The sequence below is a fragment of the Peromyscus leucopus genome, chromosome 6, assembly GCF_004664715.2.
Source record: "Peromyscus leucopus breed LL Stock chromosome 6, UCI_PerLeu_2.1, whole genome shotgun sequence".
NCBI classification, from domain to species: Eukaryota; Metazoa; Chordata; class Mammalia; order Rodentia; family Cricetidae; genus Peromyscus; species Peromyscus leucopus.
The window spans coordinates 64,849,731-64,862,850 of NC_051068.1; positions in this window are offsets into that span (position 1 = coordinate 64,849,731).

Here is a 13,120-nt window from a genome sequence, read left to right on the forward strand (position 1 = left end):
AACTCAGAGGAAAATGCCATGCAAGAGTTTAATATGAAGTAATTTAAAAAGTGGCTTTCCACTTAGGGTATATTCTCTCTCTCTCTCTCTCTCTCTCTCTCTCTCTCTCTCTCTCTCTCTCACACACACACACACACACACACACACACACACACACTGGTTTATATGTCGAAGTTTTAACATTCAGTAACTTGAGATGTGCCCTTATTTGGAGAAGTAATTAAAGAGGTAATTAAAATGAGGTTATTAGTTTGTGTCCTAATCTGATATGGCTGCTATCTTTATAATAAAACAACTTGAACACAGACACAAACAGAAGTAGGGAGATATGAAAACACAAAGAGAAGATTGTCACCTACTAGTCAAGAAAGGTATGGAATAGATCCTTGAATAAATTTATTCAAGCCAGCAGTCTGTGGCACTTGGTTATGACATCCCCACCTAATCCATCACATAAGGTAGAGCTGTGCTCTGTTGCTAGGTAAGCCCCTGTATTACCATCTTTACCCTTAACATTGTGCAAACAGGTCTTGCTTGGTTGCTTTATTTTTTGTTTTTTCTTGCATAATCATCACAGATACCACCAGCAGGCTGAAGTTTTACAGCCTTTGAATAATGCAGGGGAGCAACATCTACAGAAAAACAAAACAAAACAAAACAAAAAAACTCCTTATGATGTAAGTCTAGAATTGGAAGAAATATCTGTTAAGAGTAAGATTTAGCTGGAAAATTAGAATTTGGCATCATATTTTTATATTTTGCACCACTTAAAATATCATAAAGCAAAACAAAGTGTTTCTCAAACTTCAGAACTCAGACCAGTTTTATGATGACATGAAAATAATCCTGTAAGAAAACAAGAAGCTAGGGTTCATTCTTTCACCATTTAGTCAATAATTGTTTATTGAGCTCGTGATCTGTGCAAAACATTGTTCCAGGCAGTACACATGCAGGGTGAAATAGCAATTCTGGGTTCTTCTTTCACTTTCACGTCTTGAGACCTTGTGTAAGCCTCGTGGACATTCTAGGTTTCCATTGATTTATATTCCATCTATAGGCTCAAACAGCCATCCACAACGTTATCCCCAGGACTGAAGAAAATCACATTCTATTTCGAGGCGGGGCAGAGGATCATGAGCATGAGGCCAACTGAGCTACAGAATGAGATCCAAATAACCTAGTCTACAGAAAGAGACCCTGACTCAAAAATTAATTATTTTTAACTGGAGCACTCAACGTGTTCCACTGGGTCTCTCAAAGTGACTTAATTACTCCCACCCCCAACTCCTAGGACTAGCTAACAGAAAACAGGAGAAAGACTTAATTGACTATAGTAATCATGAGAACACATTTCAGTTTCAAACCTTATTTCCCCAGCCAAACATCCCTGAATTCCCTCTATTTGTCTCCCCAGATACTCTCCAGAGCTCCTTCTTATCACCCAGGTTTATTGATTAAGAGAGAACATTTTAAACTGACTTCATTTTCTTTAATCCTCTTACTACCAAAGACAATGACCCTTCTGCTTTACAACCTTAGTATGTACATTTGATTATTCTCATTCTTTTCTAAGGAGAAAACTTAGTCCTAGAATTTACTCCCATTCAAACAAAACTTCAATAGCCGTCAGTATTCAACAGGAGGTCTGTGTCTGCTTCATCTTCTATACTAATTACACATGGCTAATATGTGCATTCAGTCTTGATAATTGTGAGGTATTTTTTCAGCTGGACCTATAATCTTCTGAAGATTATAATCTATGTAATATGTAACATATAATTAGCACATTCCCTTGTTAGTAATGAGCTGAGAGTCACGTGTAGTAATCTAAAGCAAGTCCAAAAGATTCTAAGTGTTTATCATTTTTGGAACCCTCAGGCTGTTATAAAACCTTATAGAATTTAATTTTTATTACTTCTTTTTAAGAAATGTGTCACATATTCAGGAAGATACAATACAGGACTTGAGTCTTTAACTTAATGCCTGTCTGCCACAATCTAGTACCCATCACCTTCTCAACGTTGGATCTCACAGTATCTTTGGGGCCAGCTATATGCTCAGACTTAATCTTTAGGACAGCATAGATTGCCCTTGTTTCACAGACTTAAGGTAGAATTGTACCTGCATGGTATGCCTCCTCCCCTCCTGTATCCAAGGGAAATTTCAACTCAAGTTATAAGGCCTAGATAATTTCCACCTCCTCCCTAAAATCTTATCGCCTGGACACACAATATTTCTCTCCATTGAGACTCTAAGATATGTTATCTTCAGCAGGGCAAAATGGCACATGCCTTCAATTGCAGCACTTGGGAGGCAGAGGCAGATGGATCTCTGAGTTTGCGGCCAGACTGGTCTATGGAGGGAGTTGCAGGACAGGCAGAGCTACACAATGAGACCCTGTTTTAACAAAACAAAACAAAAGAAACACACAAAAAGGTATGTTATCTTTACCAACCATTAATAGATTGCAATATTCTGCCTCAATCAGCTTTACTTTTGTTTCTCTTCCTAATTAGATTGTTATAAGACAATAATTTGGACATTTTTTATTTTGTATGTTTTTTCTATGAACAATAAGCAACATGGCTCTATGAAGTTTTGAGGAAATGTATGGACTCTATCACTAGAAAGAAAATCATATTTAAAGCTTTAGACTGGGATTTGAGAAGTTCTTAATTATGAAAGCCTTCTTAACTTCACACACCTGGCGTAACTGGGAGAGTTGAAGTGGAAACTGGAAAGGAGGTGAGTTTTGTGCCATCCTGCTGTCACAAAAACTAGAAAAGAACAGATTGTAAAAAGATAGTTATCAGGGCTGGAGAGATGGCTCAGAGGTTAAGAGCACTGGCTGCTCTTCAGAGGTCCTGAGTTCAATTCCCAGCAACCACAGGGTGGCTCACAACTACCTATAATGAGATCTGATGTCCTCTTCTGGCCTACAGGCAGACATGCAGGCAGAACACTGTATACATAATAAATAAATCTTAGGAAAAAAAAAGATAGTTATCAAACATTTCTGAGAAACCAAGTAAAATAAGGCTAAAAAGTGCATATTTGTAGCATGGTCATCAATGATAGATGTTGGAATAGGGTGGGTAGACAAGAAAAATAAACAGAAGCATGGGAAGATGTAATGAGTTTTTGTACAGTCAGACGGCTTCTGAATGATGACACAGAGACTTTATTAATTATAAAAGTTTGGCCTTTAGCTTAGGCTTGTTAGGTTCTTAAAGCTTAATTAATCCATATTTTTTAATCTACATGCAGCATGGCTCATTACCCCTTCATTCCTTCTCCTCTTTCTCTCTCTCCCTGGAAATCTCACCTATTCTCTCCTGCCTAGCTATTGGCCATTCAGCTCTTTATTACACCAATCACAGCAATACATTCACACAGAGTACAAATATCCCACAACAGGAAGATAGGTTTCACAAAAATGTGAACTATGAAGGAGGAGAGGAGGTTTGGTGTGGTTGAGATATATGATGGGACTTGAGTTTGTTTTAATGCTTTGATGAGAAAGGACTAACAAGAGGATGAAGTAGAAAAGAGAGGAAATGATCAAATTTTATTAAACAATTTTAAATACTTCCATCAAGTCTGATGACCTGAGTTTGATCCTTGAAACTTAAGAATAGACTCCACAAGTTGTTCTCTGACACAAATGCTGTGACATGGGTGTGTAGGCATGTTGAGAGAGAGAGAGAGAGAGAGAGAGAGAGAGAGAGAGAGAGAGAGAGACTAAATAAATAAAAATGTAATTTTAAAAAAGATGCAAGTTTATAGAAACTCTTCAGTTTCAGTATCCTTATAATAATCCTAGCCTTTGGGATTATGACGAGTATAAATAACCTGTGTAAAGCATAAAGTGAATAATCAATAAATAAGGGGGATGCCCATTGTCTAGTTCAATGGTCATGGAAATACAAAATCTACAGGAGGTAAGCCTTATGGTATAGAATTAGAGGTAGGAATAAGCCCAGTCCTTTTCATTCTGGTGCTTTCATTTCAGAAGACTTCCCTCAATCTTGTCTTCCTTAGTAAACACTTTCTGACCACACACTATGCTGTAGGCAGTGAGCTGGCCTGGCACATAACAGTGATCAAGGCGACAGACCATGTCCAAGGTGTTAGTTTCGCAGAAAACACGATACAACAATTATTTTATGAGATGCGTTTACTTTCCCATTATATCCTGTGATTCCAGATCATTTACCCTCCTTTCCTCATCTAAGGTAGTCTAATGTAGACTGTGAGAGACTAGCTCCCACAATCAGCTCAGGGTAATAAAAGGAATGTCTCAGAGTAGTGAGGGATAGGAAACTTTCTTATCTGAGGGTAATTAGGAATAAGTTTTTATCTATGAGTGGTGAAATAAGGAAACACTCATGCTTTCTGATGTTAACTTTCTCTTTTACTTCATCTTAAGAAATTGCCTTTGTCTCCACATAGCTACATATCTCCACACTGCTGCATACAGCTATATATCCTTCCATACATACTTCTTTTCATGTAGCTACACATCTTTCTTTTACGTTATTCATTCACCTTTTACTCACTCACTCTTCCACCCAGTCCCTCCCTCATACTTCTCTCATGCTTCTTCATCTCTCACTCAGCACACACACACACACACACACACACACACACACACACACACACAAACACTTCACTCACATTCTGCAGCAGTTCTCACAAAGCTCTGCACAGCCGTCTCTCTCCATACCACCTCTGCTGCTCCCTCACAGCCAAACTCTGGACAATTATAAATTACATTTTCAGGCTCCTACCCATTCTCATTTTTTTTTTGGGGGGGGGGGTTGGTTTTTTGAGACAGGGTTTCTCTGCATAGCTTTGCGCCTTTCCTGGAACTCACTTGGTAGCCCAGGCTGGCCTTGAACTCACAGAGATTCACCTGGCTCTGCCTCCCGAGTGCTGGGATTAAAGGCGTGTGCCACCACCGCCCAGCTCCTACTCATTCTCAAAACACAAGATAAGTCACGCAGTTTCTCTTAGGCTAGTAATGTCACATTGACCCAAGCATGTAGCTCTAAGTTGGTGAGGGGTCCCAGACATTCATAATTGGCTGACCCTTGAGCAGTCAGAGTACGTGCAGAAAGAGAGCAATTGCAAGGACATGTCTTTATGTAAACAGCCTGGCCTTGATTTAGCAATAAACAACACCTGGGAATTAGTCTGTGTGTGTATTCTATAGGGGGAGCTTAGTCTGTCTTGGACTAGTTCTAAGGTCTTTGCAAAATGTGTAAAAGGCTGTCTTTGAGACTGAGAATACTGTTACTCTCCTGTGTCAGTAGAGAAGAATATTCTGGTAATATTTTTGTTCATAAGAACTATACATCTTAAACAGAAATCATAACCTGATCATCCACAACTATAAGTGCCCAAAGATGGAAAACACACTAAGGGATCCAACAGCTGTTCTCATTAGGGATGCACAGCAGTGGCACCTGAGAAAGTTACAGACAAAAAGCAACTGGTTTCCACAGCCAGTGACCCCCTGGCCTTGCCAGGTGAGGTTACCATCAGGGAGTTATACGTCTGGTAGGTTGACTTGTCAAACACTAGTTGTCACTTGCTGTATACTGCCATGGCCCTCAGCAGAAATCAAACTTAGACACTGTAGAAATTTACTGAAGGTCAGGTGATAAATTAAGTACAAAGTTGAACGCCCTTATTTGTCTATTCAAAGTTATTCCTTGGTCACCTGATAAGTTTATGGAGTGTGAGCATAAACTAACTACACTGTACACACTGATTATACATACATACATATATACATATATATATATAACAGTACACATACTATTAAATGCTTGCACAACATACACAAATATTTTTCTATTCAAATATTAAATGATGTGTTAGCTATAACAAACATCAACCATTTCATTTACATTATTGTTCTTGATAAGAATGGCTTGTTAAGGGGTAATTTGGAGGAGCCAGTGACTTTAAAAGTTTGAACGTGATGTGCACAAAGACCTTCCCACCAGATATGCATTATGCTGATGGTTTATAATAATAAAAACCTGGAAACCATCAAAAATAGCCCCAATTGGGTAATTATGTAAACTATTATAATCCACTCATATGACAGACTATTACATACACATTGAAGCATTTTTTTAAAGTGGAAAATTTAGAAAAGAAACAAGATGAAAAAAACAAACATGCAGAATAAAATGTAAACACTGGTGGAGAGTGAACTGTAAGTGGTAGAGGCTGCCTTTAACCCAGTCTGTCTAGTTCTAACTGAAGAGGGAGGCCTTTCTTTCCCAACCTTCCAGAAGAGCTAATTGCCATAAGAGTCTGTAACTAAGCTCTTCTTCCAGGCATTTCAAATGCAACTGGGAAGATTCAGTTGTTGTACACAAAACGCTTGTGAAAGGCAGAGCCAGGCGGATCTCTGTGAGTTCAAGGCCAGCCTGGTCTACAGAGCAAGATCCAGGACAGGCACCTAAACTACACAGAGAAACCCTGTCTCAGAAAAAAAAAAAGCTTGCTAAGAAGGATAGTTGATAAATGTCAATTTACCTGGTGTTCAGTAATTAAACATTAGAAGTCACTTTAAGTTAGTTCAGAATATAAATGACAACATATTACATAGTAGTGAAAATCTTATGAAACAGAAAATAAAATAAGTATTCTGCCCCACTCCAGGCCCTCTCTTCATAGAAATGCTGATGGTGTGTGTGTGTGTGTGTGTGTGTGTGTGTGTGTGTGTGTGTGTGTGTTTGTGTGTGATGTATACCCCAGGGGATGTTCACTTGCTTTTTATGGAAGTATGTGTGGCAGGAACAGCCGAACTCTGGAAAAGCACCTGAATAGGGGAGTGAGAATTAAGAAGAGACAAGACACAGAATAGAATTGGGAAGACTGTCAGTGAATACTGCAGCTCCGAATTTATTTCTCATGGCCTTTATATACAGAAAGCAAGGAGGCAAAAAGACTTCTTTATCTTAAGGACACCATGGTTCAAGGAACAGACAAGTATAAACACCTCCTTAATTCTCAGGACATCTGGTGACCATAGCCTTTGGCAAAACATCCTTTTATTCATCCCTGAGGAGCAAAAACAAGCTTGAACTCCCCGACTCTAAGTCAAGATGGAATCAAGCCACAAGACGGAGTTACTGTGGGCTTCCACATATGTAGAATCTAGAGATGGACATAAGCATGTCTTCATCAGTCATGTCTCCACCTTATTTGTTTGTTAATATATTGATTGATTGAGAATGGTCTCTCACTGAACCTACAGCTCACCATTTTGAGACCAACCCCCACCGCTACCCCCATGTCAGCTCTGAGTTTATTGACGTGTACTACTGTACCTACCTCTTTTTTACATAAATAAAAAGACAACAAAAAAAATAGCCAGTGTGGAGGAATAAAAGAAGAAAGGGAGTCCTGATACGTTAGTGTGAACCTGAAAGGGAAAAATCAGTAGCCATCTTGAGAGACGCATCTCCTTCCCTTCCTCCAAAGGTATTTGCTGATCAGCAGTTTTAGAAGTGACCAGAAGTTGAACTTATAAGGCTGGGACAATAAATCTATGTATCCTGGACTTGGCAAAACAAGATATGGGGAGTAATGGGCTCAACTGACCTCAGAGGAGAGTAGAACTAGAACAATAAATCTGAATGTATATATCCTGGATTCAACAAAAGCAGGACATAGGGAGTAAAAATTATGTCTCTGTAGATACCCTGAATCCTATTAGCCAACAGTAACCTCAGCCAGTAACTTCAAAGAACTACCTCACACCTAGCCCCCTCATCCAGTCCCAAGCTGAATGTAAACCTTTCCTATATAAACCCCTTAAAGTGAGTACTCCGAGGCTGTTCTCCTCCATCTGCTGTGTCAGATGTTGGGCGCAGACCAAGCTGACTTGCTTTGTTATTAAAAAAAAAACCTCTGTGTGCTTGCATTGGATGTTGGCTCTGTGGTGGTCTTGCTTGGGGGTCTTGTGACCTGGGCACAACAAATCAATAAAGGAGGCTCCTCAAAAATGAAAACTATTGGGTCTAGGGAGATGGCTCAGCAGTGACGAGCTCTTGCACTCACACGGGGAAAACTTACAAATGCCCTTAACTCCAGTTCCAGAGGATCCAGTGCCGTCTTTTGGTCTCTGTAGGCACTTGAACACATGGGGTGCACATACATATGCTCAGTGAGTGTCTTAGTTTGGGTTTCTATTGCTGTCAAGAGACACCATAACCATGGCAACTCTTATAAAGGAAAACATTTAATTGAGGAGGCTTATAGTTTCAGAGGTTTAATTCCTTATCATCATGGCGGGCATGGTGGTGTGATGGCAGACTTGGTGCTAGAGAAGGAGCTGAGAACACAGGCAGCAGAAGGAGAGATTGGGTACTAGGCATAGCTTGAGCATATATGAGACCTCAAAGCTCACCCCCACAGTGACATACTTCCAACAAGGCCACACCTCCTAACAGCACCACTGCCTATGGGCCAAGCATTCAAACACATGAGTCTATGGGGACCATACTTATTCACCACCACAGTGACATACACATATGTATAAAAAATTTTAAATTGTTTGAAAATATTAAGTAGTAGATATTTTCCTTCATTTACTCATTTATTGGAGGAGGAGCAAGCTCATTCTGAGTGCATACATGGAGGTCAGAGGACAACTTGCAGTCATCAATTCTCTCCCTCCACCATGTGGGGTCCAGGAAGTGAATCAGTTAGTCAAGCATGGTGTCTTTATCCACTGAGCCAGTCTGTAACTAGAGTTTTTAAACTTCCTTCATGTTTTCTGAATTGTATCTGTTTTCTCTGAGATCAATTTTTCTATCCTGTTCATGCTGACATTTGTATATGCGAATATTCTTACTTGCCCATTTAGTATCAATAAAAGGATAACAGGTTTCTTCTAATATGCATTAGTAGGCTTATTTCCACAAAATTTGTGACAGGGTTGGATGAAGTGTGAGATGTTTAAGCATTAAGTGGCTAGCTGGCTGCAGAGTCCCCCAGCACAACCAAATGTCATGATGGAGCATGTTTTCCTGGAGTGCTCATGTCTATATTAGGTGTTTTACTTCCCAGTCAGTCTATGGGTTAGTCAACAAATACTAATAGAGCACCATATTTCTGGTTATCTCCTAGCTGGGTAGAGTCCCATCTCCAAGAATCTCACATTTAACCTTTCTAGAAGATGTTTAGTTCCTTCTGGGAGGATCCAGTTAATAATTTACTAGGAAAACAACTTTACCAAGGAGGCTAGATAGTAAATACCCACATGTCTGTGTCGTGTGCTTAAAAGTGGAGGAGGGACGGGAGTGATGTCACTTCAGTACTCATATAAGAAATTCTAAAAAAACCCAAAATATCACTTCTTAGTAAAACTAACAAATGTGCATTTAATATATACCACACCCTTCCACAATAAAATAAAAAGGAAGAGGAAGATGGAGAATAATCACTTGTCTCTTACACAAGCCTGTTTACAACCATGATTCTCATTTGCATACACGTTGTCTCCTAGTTCTGAACTCAGGGCTTCTTCATATTCTAATGGCAAGATCTGTCTTCACTTCTGTAGCATTGCTAGAACACATTCCTACGAAGCCTTCTCCATCACTGCAGTCATGAACAGCTGCTACTCCTTCAATTTCCATTTTCTACCTCTATATGAAAATCTCTCACTCAGTTATGATTCTCCCATAACTTTGTCATCATTCTGATTTATTTTTATTTAATTTGATTTTTATTTTATAAATTATATATATATATATACATTTAAATTTATTTAATAAAAGGGGTATTTTTAATTAATACTTTTATTTTAGAGAACTCTAGGCAGGACATTAAAAACATACGTTGTTGAGATGGTCAGGTGGCTCAGTGAGTAAAGATTCTTGCTGCCAAGACTGATGACCTGAGTTTGAGTCCCAGAATCCACATGATGGAAGAAGAGAACTCTGACTACTACAAGCATGCTGTAGCTAGACACACACACACACACACACACACACACACACACACACACACACACACACGAGATGGGGGTGGGAGAGGGAAACAGAAAGAATAAATATCGTTGTTAAAAACATTTTAAGAACATATATTAGTTCAGTCTACCATAATCTTAAATAAACTTCCATTACATTTAGAGTAAGTAAAATAAGATTGTGAAAATATAAACATAAGCTAAAACCTTTACTTCTTGTCAAACTTTACATTGTATAATCATTAAAAATTATAAATTATTTTTTGGTCATTCTCTCTAAAGTAGCTCTCATATATGTTTTACTTGATGTTTTCATTCAAGACTTTAGCGGTGACCTTTCAGGAAAAATAGTTCTCAGGTTTCCTCTCACTTCCTCTCCCTGCCCCTCCTCCTTTTAACCTTCCTCTCCATTCCCTCGCCCCTTCTCATTTCTATGTCATACTTAGATAAAATTAGAGGGGTAAGAACATTACCTAGTCATGATTCCAGAGATCTGTTTAAGGCAAGAAAGGGCCACCTGGCTCTTCTTTTTGGCCATGAAAGAGGTATCCAAAGCTTACTGTACTACAGTCTAAAGACTTTTAAACACAAGATGCAGGGCAGACACCTTCCTGCTCTGCCAGCTCTCTCTAAGTCACCTCCCATTCAGAGTGTATGAATTAATAACACGATTTTCAGTACACACTGGGACAACAGAGTGTCTGTAAAAGGGATTGTGAGTCCTCTCTGTATTCAGAGATAAGACAAAAGAAAGCCTTGCCTTTCTTAATAGGAACGAGCATATAAAACCATAGACATTCAAAGCTGAAAGAGCTGGAAATCCCAGGGGTTAAAAGAGCTGACAGCTCTGGCAGGGGACCAAAGCTCAATTCCAACACCCACCACCCACATCAGGCAGTTCACAGCTGCAGCTCCAGGGGACCCAATGCCCTTTTTTTGGCTTGTGCATACAAAGACATATGAACATAAGTAAGTGTTAGAATAAATAAAATAAAAGGTATCTGACCAGGGCACAATGTCACGGAATAGTAAATTATGTGGATACAATTTGGTCTTTGGAATCTGACACCTCATCAGCAGGAGGCTCTTGTTGGTATTGTTCCCAAGCTAACTAAATTTTCTGAATGCTGAACATGGTGTCTTGTGTTTCTTCACACACTACTTACTCTTCCCATGGCAGGGCTCCCCATAACCTAATAATGCAGCCTCTCTGTGAACAGATCCAGAAACAGAGAACTCTGGCTTTAGGAGAGGCACTTCTCAGTGTAGACAACTCTACTCATTAGAAAATTCTTAAGAAGAACTAGAGTCTGGCTTCTAGAAAGTTCCAACCATGTAATCTGCAATCTTTCAGCTGCAATCTGTCCCTGTATTACACAGCATTGGGAGATCGCATTAATAGGAAGACTCTGGTCTCAGAGACATATGTGTTGCGTTTATCTAATTATTCTTTATCAATAAAAATTGGGAGTCAGATATCGGGGTAAGAACCTGAATGACCAGAGAAGCGGTGAAGCAACCAGTGACCCCTCTTTCTTCCCTTCCTCCATCCAAAAGGCCTGAGATTCTCTCTAAGCCCTGCCTTACTACTTCCTGTCTCTCTATCTGTCCTCAGTCCTCCAAAACTTCATGGTTAATTTTGGTCAGCTAGTAACTCTGCCCCCTGATTCAAAGCAAACTTTATTACCAGAATTCAACCAAAATATCACACAACACATACGTTCTGGAGACATTTAAATTCTGAATCTTGACACTTCCATTTACTAGTTATATGTCTACACCCACGTTGCTCAACAATCAAGAGCCATAACTTCTCCATCTATTAAGAGGATAATAACTATGTACAAGTATTATGAGGCTTAAGATAGCCCGTGCAAAGCAGCTGATAGGTCATGAGCATTCCTTTCTCTTCCACACCCTTGGAAATGGCTGCTATTTGGAAGACAGTTATTTGTGTGCCCCCTGAGTGTTTCCTTCAACCACTTCTCACAAGACCGACCATTGCACTGCAAGGCAAGGACACACAACACAACATACCCAATGCTAAATAAACCAGTGCATGACAGTGTTTGAAAAATAGTTTGTACAGACAGAGTGTTAACTAATCAAAACCAAACTGACCTCGTGCTGCCCTAACTTTCAGGAACAGGACTTCTTTGTGGGGAGGGTGTGTGCTGAAACTGTTCAAAGGTACAAGTTGTCAGAGTGGAATTTCCCTGACCCTCGGTTAACTTGTACTCACCTTGTCAGGAAACCCAGAACAAAGGTTTTGCTGAATAACAATTCCCCCTTTAGCCTATTTTCTCACTTACTTTCCCATCTTCATCTTTTCATGCTCTTCATCTAAGTTTTTCACTCTTATTTCTGTAGCTCGATCCACTTCTTATGTCCTTTGAAAGAAGAGCAAGGATGTCTTAAAACACACCCTTGTCTTGCCTAAAACATCTAAGAAGACAACAGAATAATTTTCTTCTGAATTAAATAGTTCTAAAAGGGACCCAAATCTGCATGGCAATAAAAACATTCTTCCCCATGAGCATCTTAGACTAATTTCCATCCCTACCTCAGCTTCCATAGCTCCCTTTCCCCATTCCAGAGAGAAAGCAGTCATCTGGATGCTCATGTCTGAGCTCCATAAATTATAAAAATGCCCTCTAAAGGCAGCTGTCAATCATATTTTAAAAATAGCATCCACTTAGGTAAGCAAGGTTTTGCATATCTAACAAGAGATTGTTTTTTTCTATCTTGGCCTTTGGGCATAAAGAGCAGAACATGAAAACAGCTGAATCAACCAATATCTCCAACCTTGTCCCATGATTAAGCAGGACTTTATTTTAAATACATGATTGACATCCCTTTCTCAAGGTTAGGTCAAACAGAGGCCAGACTGCAGGCAGAGGGAGGAATCAGATGACCCGTGATTTGTCAGCCAGAAATACAATTATGTCCTTAGGTTAAGAACAGAAAGACTGAAAGAAAATAAGAAATCCGCCACCCTGAAGCCCTAAAAATATTTCAAAATTATAAGCTACAAAAATCAGTAAGTGGAAAAGAGATCTTTCCACTTCTTTTTGGTCAATCTGATAAGACTTAACTGAAGCTACCTCCTGAAGGGGGAAA